Source organism: Ambystoma mexicanum, chromosome 4q (assembly GCF_040938575.1).
Source record: "Ambystoma mexicanum isolate Mex_15411 chromosome 4q, UKY_AmexF1_1, whole genome shotgun sequence".
Taxonomy (NCBI): Eukaryota; Metazoa; Chordata; class Amphibia; order Caudata; family Ambystomatidae; genus Ambystoma; species Ambystoma mexicanum.
Genome location: NC_090928.1, coordinates 1,294,538,983 through 1,294,551,605, shown reverse-complemented (window position 1 = coordinate 1,294,551,605; position 12,623 = coordinate 1,294,538,983). Strand labels below are relative to the sequence as shown.

Genomic DNA, 12,623 nt, shown 5'->3' with positions numbered 1-12,623 from the left:
TGAAGTATGCATCTCTCCCCCATCTCAGCCAGGTGAAGTATGCATCTCTCTCCCCTCCATCTCAGCCAGGTGAAGTATGCATCTCTCCCCCATCTCAGCCAGGTGAACTATGCATCTCTCCCCCCCCCCATCGTAGCCAGGTGAAGTATGCATCTCCCCCCCATCTCAGCCAGGTGAAGTATGCACCCCCCCCATCTCAGCCAGGTGAAGTATGCATCTCTCCCCCCATCTCAGCCAGGTGAAGTATGCATCTCCCCCCCCCCCATCTCAGCCAGGTGAAGTATGCATCTCCCCCCATCTCAGCCAGGAAAAGTATGCATCACTCCCACGATCTCAGCCAGGTGAAGTATGCATCTCTACCCCCCCATCTCAGCCAGGTGAAGTATGCATCTCCCCCCCATCTCAGCCAGGTGAAGTATGCATCTCCCCCCCACCCCCCATCTCAGCCAGCTGAAGTATGCATCTCTCCCCCCCATCTCAGCCAGGTGAAGTATGCATCTCCCCCCATCTCAGCCAGGTGAAGTATGCATCTCCCCCCCATCTCAGCCAGGGGAAGTATGCGTCTCCCCCCCCATCTCAGCCAGGTGAAGTATGCATCTCCCCCCCACCCCCCCATCTCAGCCAGGTGAAGTATGCATCTCCCTCTCCCCCATCTCAGCCAGGTGAAGTATGCATCTCTACCCCCCATCTCAGCCAGGTGAAGTATGCATCTCTCCCCCCATCTCAGCCAGGTGAAGTATGCATCTCCCCCCCCATCTCAGCCAGGTGAAGTATGCATCTCTCCCCCCCATCTCAGCCAGGTGAAGTATGCATCTCTCCCCCCATCTCAGCCAGGTGAAGTATGCATCTCTCCCCCCCATCTCAGCCAGGTGAAGTATGCATCTCTCCCCCCATCTCAGCCAGGTGAAGTATGCATCTCTCCCCCCATCTCAGCCAGGTGAAGTATGCATCTCTCTCCCCCCCCCATCTCAGCCAGGTGAAGTATGCATCTCTCCCCCCATCTCAGCCAGGTGAAGTATGCATCTCTTCCCCCATATCTCAGCCAGGTGAAGTATGCATCTCCCCCCACCCCATCTCAGCCAGGTGAAGTATGCATCTCCCCCCCATCTCAGCCAGGTGAAGTATGCATCTCCCCCCCCCCATCTCAGCCAGGTGAAGTATGCATCTCCCCCCCCCCCCATCTCAGCCAGGTGAAGTATGCATCTATACCTCAATCACCTACCCACATCACATTTCCATGGGCATAACATGCGACTCACCGAGAAGCCAGGATCTCTGCCCTGCATGTCGCTCCATGTAGCGTGGTATCGTGGAGTTCTGCAGGACCATTGAATCATGGGTTGATCCGGGGAATCGGGCACAACAATGTGTGATGATCCTGTTCGAGTCACATACCATTTGCACATTGATTGAGTGGTATAGCTTACGGTTGCAGTTCGCTACCTCCTGGCATGTGGGACCACCAATTCCACATGGGTGCAGTCGATGGCGCCAATGCAACCAGGTATGCCAGCCAGTGAATGGAAACCCACTTTGATGTTTGAGATCTCCTGGGCAGACCGTGCTAAGGAAATGTGGTCATCTGTGTGCTTGAGGAGGGCATCAAGCACTTGGTTCAACGTACGTGAGAATAATGGTTGTGAAATGCCATGCAAGTGCCCCACTGTGTGCTGGTAGGTGCCTGTGGCCAGGAAGTGGAGCACAGACACTACCTTCAGTAGGGGTGGGATGGCGGTGCGTGTTTCAATCAGGCTGACAATGTCGTCATGTATCATGTCCACAATGGTGTTGATGGTGTCCCGGTCCAGACGGTACAGGGTGTGGATTTGCTCAGTGGTTCGGTTGAATGGACTAGCTCTGATGCGTGGGATTGGGGGCTGCCTGCGTGGTGCCACTGGCTGTGCTGGTAGGGCATGCTAGCCCTGCCTTGCCTTCCTTCTCCTCCTGCGTCTCCTCTGTGCTGCCTGTTGTTGTTGTTGTTGATGTTGTAGCACTTCCACTGCAATCAGGTCCTCCAGCCCCAGCATTGCTAGTAGTATTGGAATCATTGTGGAGTGTGACTGGGTGTGGGAAGGTTTGGGGTGTGCTCCTTTTGTGCTTGCCCAGTCTGTATTGCCTCCACCTGTGCTGATTGTGTGCACCTGTGGCAGTTGGGAACACTGCACATAGCCATTTACGGTTGGTCTGCGATGGCGGTCTTTGCACCATGGCGGTAAAGTACTTTACGCCCTTCACAAGGGCGTTAATTGCATGTCCGCGCAACTCGTAATGTTCCCCACTTTGAGCCATGCCGGTATTTACGGCTTTCGAGGTCGCGTGCCCGCGCCCTTGGCGCTTTTAGCAGCACCGTTAATTACGGTGCCGTTAATTGCGCATTGTCAGGTCATAATCGGCCAGAGTGGTAAACGATGCCGGTAATCCTTTACCGGCATCGTTTTCCACTTACCACCACGGTCGTAATGAGGGCCTATGTGTTTAAAGGGCTCACCATATACTTGCAATGGTCGAGGGACCGATGGTTCAGCTATAAAATTCTAGCAGGAATGGAAAGACATTGATGAATTATCGGGACAGCACAATAGAATATGGATCATCAAAACAAAAGCTCACAAGACAAAAGGACGATGGGCTGAAGGAAACAACAGAGCAGACGCAACTGAAAAATTGGCAATAAAAGAATACTCACGAACACCAGTACCCCCCATGGTGCCCATGCAAGAACAGGACCGGGCCCAAACAACAGAGCAAGGAGAAGGACTGGAAGAAGAATGGCTGACGCCACCACCCCCAGAACCACAGACAGAGGAGGAGGATTGGTATGCAGAAGCGGGGGAGGGACTACTGAAAATAACACTACCCAGGGGAAAGACAAAGGAACAGAAAGGAAGGGAGAAACTTCTGTATGGAAATTAAAAAGGAACTGGATGATTATTTAAAAATAATGGATGAAGAAGGATCACAGTGGGACTTACTGCTTCCATTCGTACTACACGGAATAGGATCAAGACAACACTCAGCTACCGGGTACTCGCCCTATAAAAAAACTGTTCCGAAGAAGCATGCCCAGCACTGAGAAGTTACTGCTGCCACTGACAACGGGGGCACCCAAAGATTATGAAGTTTTAGATGCAGATTACATATAAGCATTGGTAAATAGATTACAGACCATCTGCAAAATGACAACAGAAACACAGGCACAAACAGACATTGACACAGCAAGAAAACACAACAAAACAAGAAAGGAGATGTTACTACACATAGGGGACACTGATGTTACGTAATGAGGGTAGAATTGCAAAAAGTCAACCTAAATGGAAAGGACCATTCACTGTAGCAGACAGGATAAGTAACGTTGTATACTGTATTGACCAATGGGATGGTGAAGGTCTAGTTATGAGACACTTCAGTCAACTGAAAAGAGTGTAAAAAGGAAGGGAATACATGGAAAGAAATGTGCACGACAGGGGCAGAAAGGAGGGTGTGAGAAAAGTACGGAAAGTACGTACCAAAAAAGGTACTACAGAGGTATCTGGATAAATATATGTCTATTTTTGTCTTCCAGATGCGCCTGTGCATATGGCTCATGCTCTCACTACTGTCGATCTCCACTGCAAAATGGCATATGAACGGCTTCCTGTACATCACCCAGGCGGTGGCCGATACTTTCAACATATCCAGCTGCTGGTTATGTTCACAGTTCCCTACGCATGCACAACAAGGGACACTGCTGGTGGCAGAACCATCTACTATGGAAAAATGGGTGAGGGATGTAAGGACAGGGACTAGAAAGGATGAAACAGGGCGGCCTGTACCTTCATTTACGTTCCAAGAATCACTGTTTGCACTATTTTGCATTAAATCAGGGGTTGGGGGAGGAGCGAAACCACAGGACTATGCGGTAGGAAAATACGAGCACTGTGCCATGACAATCACGATAGACACAAGAGAAAGTTACATATATGGATTTAAAAGAGTAATATGCACGTGTTATGATGAGGATGGGCGCAGAGAGCAAAATGTAACCATGTATGACATACACACGGATATAGTGGATGCAAGGGGACGCATCATAAAACAAGATGATTGTAGGTGTAAGGACACAGGGAGTATATTTGGAAGAAGACGGCATCATAACAAAAGACATCGCAGTAATAAAACAACAGGCAAAGATATAAATAACAGATAGCTTTGGATGGCAGTGGATCAATGGATTGGTGGGCATGGCTAACAGGGCCTATGGGAGAACTTAGACACAAAATTGCAGCAGGCATCATGATCTTGGTAATACCATAACTGTGTATATATTGCACCATTGCTATTATAAAATGTATAGCTAGGAAGGGTATGGAAAATGTAGAAATGCAAAATATTAGGCAACACTTGTAAAAATGAAAGAGAGGAAAAAGAAGTGGGCGTATGTTACGTGATCTAATTATGTGTTTTTTCTATTTTCTCGGAGCCCCTGCGCAGGAGGAGATGGGATCTGGCAGCACCAAGGTCACTGTGGCTGTGGAATGCGTGACCGTCATGCCTCCAGGGATGGGAAACCATTTCTGAGAGAATGTACACAGACCACACAGTGCCTAACAAGCTGTAACCAGAACCCACGGCCACATTGCCCTGTGCTCAGGAAACAGGCCATTATAAGAACTTGAACATTTCTATCGCTTGGGTTCTGATTACTACACTCCATACATGGGCCCGGATGCAGGCCGCAGGCATCCCCTTTGACATGAGTAATGTTGATTAGGAATGGAATAGCCACCTAAACTGTATATAAGGATGTTGCCGGCCTGGGGGAGCAGAGCAGTCCACCCAGGCGGTTTGGATATGTGCTTTCATCATATGCAAATACCCTTCTACCTCTGGTCTCCTGTGTTATTATTTCGGAGTGTTGCTGAGTGTGCAGTGAAGCAGGGCGATTGCAGGAGGGAGCAGGATGGACGATTGTAACAACATCCTCTCCCAAATCTGGCCCCCTTTTATACCTGTGACTTTACCGGTATTTGGGGCTACAGTGTAGAAACATGCAAGCTGTTACTATTCTGGTTGTGTGATGGGTGAAGGTCTCATGCCTGTCCCATCAGGCTGCAGTTCTGCGGCTAGGAACTTAAGTAGTGGGGCTGCCATTTGATAGTCAGGCATCGGACCATGGCAACAGCCTCACTTCTCCTTTGTGCGTCCCTAGTCTGGGAGTATCTTACTAGTCCATTTGTTAGGGCAGTGGTGCTTTGATAGACCTAGGCCATCACATTACCCTCCACACCACCTGACTCGATAGGCGCCATCTGCCCCTCTATTGTCCGCCACCCTGTACAGCTTTACCCCTCCTACGTGCCCCTCTGTATCCTAGCCCCGCAGTATATCTGTACTGTTGTTACCTCAGTAAAGTGTTCTGTTATGCATCTGTATGACTGTACACCTCTGTAAAGCGCTCTGATGCTTCTCGGAGCTAGGTCTGCACTCAATAAATACCATAATATAATAATAGATGTCATTGGCATAGACTGTAGAACTTTGGTGGACTTTGGTAGAGGGTGGCGAGCTGTGTGGTCCGGCTTAGGGCATTCTGGGTGGCATTCCAAGGGATATTGATGCTGCCGGGTACAGTCTGTAGGTGGTCGGTGCATGCAGCCGTGCAAGGACAGTGTGGTCCAAACTGGGCCTTGGTTGCCCCCTTCTCCACTGCCGTATCTGGCTTCTTGCCTTGCATCCCACACGACTCCGCCACGGTGTGGGTGGAATGCATTTTGGGGCCTTGGTTGCCACCTTCTCCACTGCTGTATCTGCCTTCTTGCCTTGCATCCCACACGACTGCGCCACAGTGTGGGTGGAATGCATTCTGGGGCCTTGGTTGCCTCCTTCTCCACTACCTTATATGTCTTCTTGCCTAGCATCCCACACGACTCTGCCTCAGTGTGGATGGAATGCATTTTGGGGCCTTGGTTGGCTCCTTCTCCACTGCCGTATCTGGCTTCTTGCCTTGCATCCTGTACGACTCCGCCACAGTGTGGGTGGAATGCATTTTGGGGCATTGGTTGCCTCCTTCTCCACTGCCGTATCTGCCTTCTTGCCTAGCATCCCACACGACTCCTCCTCGGTGTGGATGGAATGCATTTTGGGGCCTTGGTTGCCTCCTTATCCACTGCCGTATCTGGCTTCTTGTCTTGCATCCCACATGACTCCGCCACGGTGTGGGTGGAATGCATTTTGGGGCCTTGGTTGCCTCCTTCTCCATTGCTGTATCTGCTTTCCTGCCTAGCATCCCACACGACTCTGCCTCGGTGTGGATGGAATGCATTTTGGGGCCTTGGTTGCCTCCTTCTCCACTGCCGTATCTGGCTTATTGCCTTGCATCCTACACGACTCTGCTACGGTGTGGATGGAATGCATTTTGGGGCCTTGGTTGCCTCCTTCTCCACTGCCGTATCTGGCTTATTGCCTTGCATCCTACACGACTCTGCTACGGTGTGGGTGGAATGCATTTTGGGGCCATGGTTGCCTCCTTCTCCACTGTCCTATCTGCCTTCTTGCCTTGCATCCCACACGACTCCGCCACGGTGTGGGTGGAATGCATTTTGGGGCCTTGGCTGCCTTTGACTGCTTATGTTTGTTTATTTGTTTGTTTATTATTTGTAGGGTAACAGGGCGCAGCAGATACAGGAATTTGCGAAACTTAGTTACAGACAATAAAATATGTACAAGGCATAAACACAATAATAATGAAGGTAAGCAGGAGTATATACATATATACAGTTAACAGTTGTGTATCCAATATGTCCAAGTGACAAGAGGGAGATGCGGAAACCTAGCTCAGTATGTTTAGACAGTGGCTGTCTTCAGCCAAGACATCATCTTGGAATGGAAGTTTTGGTAGTGTAAGTCCATTCTAAAAGTGGGTGGTAGGGTGTTCCACAGTTTAGCCGCTTTCACTGGGAAGCTATTACCTCCTATGGTAGATAGTTTGTAGTTAGGGATGGAGAGGCAGTCTCTGTATGCTGTCCTTGTCGGTCTCAAGGATGTCAGTCTGTGAAATCTGTTGACAGCAGTGTGCTCTTTGAAGGACATTTTATGCAAAGCTACAGGTCTACAGATTTCCTGTTGGTATAAACTATCTGCAGTAAAATGCACAGAGTAGCCGCTGACCGTGACTTGTCCACCAAATGCGCCAGTGGCTAAATGCTAAATTACCTGAGGGCGAGCGGTGCCTCCACCACTCCTTGACCAGAAAGAGTAGATGAACAGAAGGAACGTAGAAAAGTTTCTTCTTTTTATTATATGTTTACAACATGATCACACTCAGGGTGTAAATGGATGGCCTCTATTGGAAACAACATTGGGGTTATCATTTCCCCCATGCCACATGATGAAATGTGTGTATGCGATGACAAGCGAATGGGAGACCTGGTCCATCGTCAGTCTAATTTATCATTTAATCACCATCATGCTTTATTTCGACTATTGTCATAAAAGCAAACATATGTTTAAAATACATACAACACTAAATATCAAAATATTGAACCCTTAAAACCATCACGCCGGGCTTTCCAAGTCAAATTCGCCAAGCGTTTTCTTCTATCCAAGATAACAACAGTCTATCGCGGTGCAGGCACCACAACCTACATCAGGGCTCTGCAACCTTTGCCTCTCCAGATGTTTTCAAACAACTCCCATCACTCCAAGGCAGCACAATCAATGGTGAAGAATCATGGGAGTCACAGTCCAAAACATCTGGAGAGCCGCAGGTCTCCGACCCCTGACCTACAGCCAATAAAATAACGTCAGCGACTACAAATACAACATCTGGCAAATGCGTTGCTTTATAAAGAATGTTCTCACCTTTCAGAGTTCTGACACCGAGGTACCTTATATGTCTTTGCATTTCTGGACCACAGCCTTTTGTGGTGTGAGCAGAGAAACCGAATAGGTTCCGTGTTTTCTGACGGTTGTTCAAAAGTATAAGCTGCGCATCGCTGATAGACCTAATACGTCACGGTAGGTCTTACACGCCAAATATACTCATGGTGAGCCTCTCCCAATCACTGGGACACAAACTATCTTTTGACTAGTGATAGAAAACTATCTTTTGACTAGTGATTGAGAAGTTGCATTTGTAGTGAATGGCTCGTCTTAGAGAATTGGTAGTCAAGTTAAACCTGTAAGATCCCTCGCATGTTTAAAGCAGGGCAGTCATTTTCCTCCAGGTGTAGTCATGACACCAGTTAAGGCTTCCTTAAATTGCAGTAGGCAAGGGATTTGCCCCCATCTTAAGGCGATCTTGCAGTGGAGTGAGATCTGTCCTGCGCTCTAGAACCATACACTCCAATTCGAGTGCACTCAAAGGTTAAGTGCACTTCTTGGAAGGCCGAATGCTGTCTTCATAAATGTATGTTCCATGACTACCAGTTTTGATGTTTGGCTCTGTCCCCAAAGCTCTGCTCCATATAAGGCAGCAAAAAGCTCCTGGCATCTATAACCCTCATAATAAGGCCAGGAAACCCTTTTTTATGAAAAACAGAATCCATGAACTCAATCATTTTCTGTGTCATCAGGCCACAGGAGTCAATCATCACCAGTGCAATGAGTTCAGACCCTCCAGAAGACCACCTTGTCCTATGATATTCATAGTAACTCTGCCATCAAGCGGCAGGTGTGGGAAGCGGCGATAATAATTTCACTATTGTCACTCTTAAGAAAACAGCACTTCTCTACTGCTGTGTCTAAACCTGGCCACCAATATTTCTATCCCAACCTAGCGATGGAGTGTGTTATTCCTGAATGTGCTTTTTGAGCCATGTAAAAGGGCCTTCTGACAGGAATTAGGAGACCTTGCCTTGAAACCGCGAAATAACCAAACATTCTTGACAGATTAACCAACTGTAAGTTCTCAGTCACCTTTGCGTCTTCACTGGTCTCTTGCTTCTTGGGCTGTTGGCGCACATTTTATTTTTGATGGGCAACATTTCAGTCTGAGTCCATGTGCAGTCCCCATCCAGGCCTCCACTTCATCAAACATCATATTCCCATGCGGTGACTTCACACCAGTGACTTTATTATTCCACTGGTCTGACGTCACAGTAGGAACTTTGCAGCATTAATGAAAGCCTCTTTCGTTCCTTGCTTTCTATGGAAGCCGCACTCAGGCAGACTATCCTTGCATAAACATGTCCTTGATTTTTATCAGATCTCTCAGAGATTACAAACAAATGTCAAAAAGCACTTGCACCAGAAAGGACCAGAGAGGGACCATGTGAGGTTGGAATCCTCCAGGTGATCTCCGATACTTAATCAAATACAGCACCAATAAATGACATACTAGAACACATGCTATTTACACGGCTGCGGCACCACATCAGCTGTGGTAGCAACATTATAGAATAAATAAAGTATTATTAGATCTCACCTTTCACTTGGCCCATTTCCTACATATCTTGATGGAGGGAGGAATCCCTCATAAGGACCAGTCTGCTGTTGTGCAGGCACGACCTCCGGGGACGGAGGAGAGTCGTGGACGGCTGGACAGTCAGGGAGGATCAGTGGACATGTGTCTAGTAGACACGTAACAGGAGGTTTGGGGCAACAACGGTGGGCAGTACCATAGCAGACTCAGCAAGGGTGCAAGTCCAATTGATACTTCTGGAAAGGTACTTACTGCGACAAACCTGGGAGTAAGGTGCAGCCTAGATTTCAGGGACCTTTGCCATGGACTAGAAGCAAGTGATGCGTCAGTAGTGACCGGGTCAAGAGGGCTCAATGGGGGGTTTTCAGCACAGGGATGATCTGTTTTCTGCCATTTAGGGAGTTCCCCTTTATCCATAGAAGCATTTATGAGTCATTGAAAGCGGGTGCCTGCCTTAACTCAGGGTATTGCAATGGCTCCTGCCTTAACTCAGGGTGTTGGAATGGCTCTTGCCTTAACTAAGTGTGCTGGAATGGCTCCTGTCTTAACTCAGGGTGCTGGAATGGCTCCTGCCTTAACTCAGGGTGCTGGAATGGCTCATGCCTTCCTTAACTCAGGGTTCTGGAATGGCTCCTGCTTTAACTAAGGGTGCTGGAATGGCTACTGCCTTAACTCAGGGTCCTGGAGTGGCTCCTGCCTTAACTCAGGGTGCTGGAATGACTCCTGCCTTAACTCAGGGTGCTGGAATGGTTCCTGCCTTAACTCAGGGTGCTGGAATGCCTACTGCCTTAACTCAGGGTGCCGGAATGGTTTCTGCCTTAACTTAGGGTGCTAGAATGGCTACTGCCTTAACTCGGGGTGCTGGAATGGCTACTGCCTTAACTCAGGGTGCTGGAATGGCTACTGCCTTAACTCAGGGTGTAGGGATGGCTACTGCCTTAACTCAGGGTGCTGGAATGGCTCTTGCCTTAACTCAGGGGGCTGGAATGGCTCTTGCCTTAACTCAGGGTGCTGGAATGGCTACTGCCTTAACTCAGGGTGCTGGAATGGCTCTTGTCTTAATGCAGGGTGCTGGAATGGCTCCTGCCTTAACCCAGGACGCTGGAATGGCTCCTGCCTTAACTCAGGGTGCTGGAATGGCTCCTGCATTAACTCAGGGCGCTGGAATGGCTCCTGCCTTAACTCAGCGCGCTGGAATGGCTCCTGCCTTAACTCAGGGTGCTGGAATGGCTCCTGCCTTAACTCAGGGTGCTGGAATGGCTCCTGCCTTAACTCAGGGTGACGGAATGGCTACTACCTTAACTCAGGGTGCTGGAATGGCTCTTGCCTTAACTCAGGGTGCTGGAATGGCTCCTGCCTTAACTCAGGGTGCTGGAGTGGGCTCTTCTATTTGGCTGGAGGTTGGGATTGAAGTAATGGATTTAAGAGTGTTGTTTTTGTAAACCATTAAACAAGATTTCTTGGGTGAATACCAACATTTCTGTAAATTGTAGGCATTTCATTTCTGTAATGACAGATGGAGGAGTTTAGTTAAAAAAAAAAACATGTCTTAATACTTCCAAAAGATTACTGAGATGTTCTTTGTTTGGTCAATGTTGGCTTTGTGGTAGGAGGCTGTTGCCCTGTTGTTACTTGTGTATTTCCAATGTTGGACTCATCCAGTTTTTAGGTTTTTTAGAAGTGTAAAGTTTCATACATTGTCATATTTTAAACATTTTTATTTATTTAATGTGATTTAGTTTACATAATAAACTTTACACATAGTATCAAAATAACACAAATTGAAAAAGAAGATCAAACAACTTCATTTTCCCCGTACATAACATATAAGAGAAATAAAATATAAATATATATATATATATACACGTATATATATAAAAAAGTAAAGAACATATTTCCAAACTCAACATAGCACCTATCTTATGCAGCTACACAATAAAACACTGAGAGATTACAATCCCAAATCGCATTCAAAACTTCCCTTTGATTCCTTTAGTGATATACCTGACTCCTTATCCTGATAAATAACATTAAATCATGTTGCATTGCTACTCCAAAAGAACATCAACTTATAAGGGGGATTTCTCGAGGCTCCTGTTCAACTAGCAGAAGAGTTTGTAGTTGATTGTACCCTCAATTGCTGATAATGATACCCAACTTGGCTTCTGTCTTTAACCAGATATTATACAGGACAATCAGCAAACACATACTGCTCATATTAATACAGTGCAACCAGAAAGACCTCTCCCCAATCATTTCCCAGTTGGGCACGTATCTACCAATGTGATGTTTGATTGTATTGGCCATCTCATGGCATTCGGTCAGTAGGTGCTTAGCTGTCTCAGGGATTTCCTGATCTTTACATATGCGGCAGAACTGTTGTTCTAGGGGGATCTTATCAATAATCCCTGTCAGCCTCTTAATGGGGAGCTGTTCCAATCTAAATAATAGGATGAACCGCCTGAGCTTTTTGGATGGGCATAGGTTCAGATATTCTTGCAGCGTCTTAAAAGTATAAAGCCTATATTGCACAAATTGATATTTTTTTAACCTATTCAGATGGTCAAGGTTCTCCAACCAATCCCAAATCTGAATACGCTTACCCAAAGCGTTCTGCATTTCCACTGAGAAGCTCCTCCTCTATTTTACATTTGTTTTTACAAGCTATGCGTAGACCCGTACAAACCATCAAGAATGACAAATTGACCATCTAACTCTCAGGCAAATGTAGAGCTGAACCCCTTTTTTTCGAGTGGACCTCTTTTGGGAGATACTAGCAAATCTCATCTGAAGAGGTCACAGAGATTTAAAAAGTGAATCTACACAAGCATCACATGGGAAAAAAGACTGTCCGTATTTATTCCACTCTGCTGCTCCTCCTCTTCGTCTCCATCATCATCGTCAGTCACTTCCGCTTTCACACTTGGTAAATACGTATCACATCTGATGCTGAAAATGAAAAGATTCCAATTACTTTCCGGAAAAAGGGACACTTGATAAAGATCCTGATTCCATGTAGTACACCTTAACAGAAAAGTATCGGTTCTTTCAGGTTTACAGACTATCTATATGTACGTAGAATGTACTGTATTGGTACTGGTCCCCTAGACATTGCTGGATCGTCCAGACACACAAAACTGCATGCCTGTAACCTCTGACCTTCTCAGAGTTGTATGTCTGCAAGCGCCAGAAAGAAAGCTGACCTGAGTGTTTCCCAAAGCCC

At 47.2% G+C, this 12,623-nt stretch overlaps 1 protein-coding gene across 1 annotated transcript in view; it reads right to left on the bottom strand.

The window, feature by feature from the left end:
- Positions 1–11,103: 11,103 nt before the first annotated feature.
- LOC138468389 (NACHT, LRR and PYD domains-containing protein 3-like) overlaps positions 11,104–12,623 on the bottom strand; it is a 350,409-nt gene continuing 348,889 nt past the window's right edge. Inside the window, exon 11 of the mRNA XM_069608929.1 lies at positions 11,104–12,349. The gene's annotated coding sequence lies outside the window, so the exon portion shown is untranslated. The remainder of the gene's footprint in view (positions 12,350–12,623) is intronic.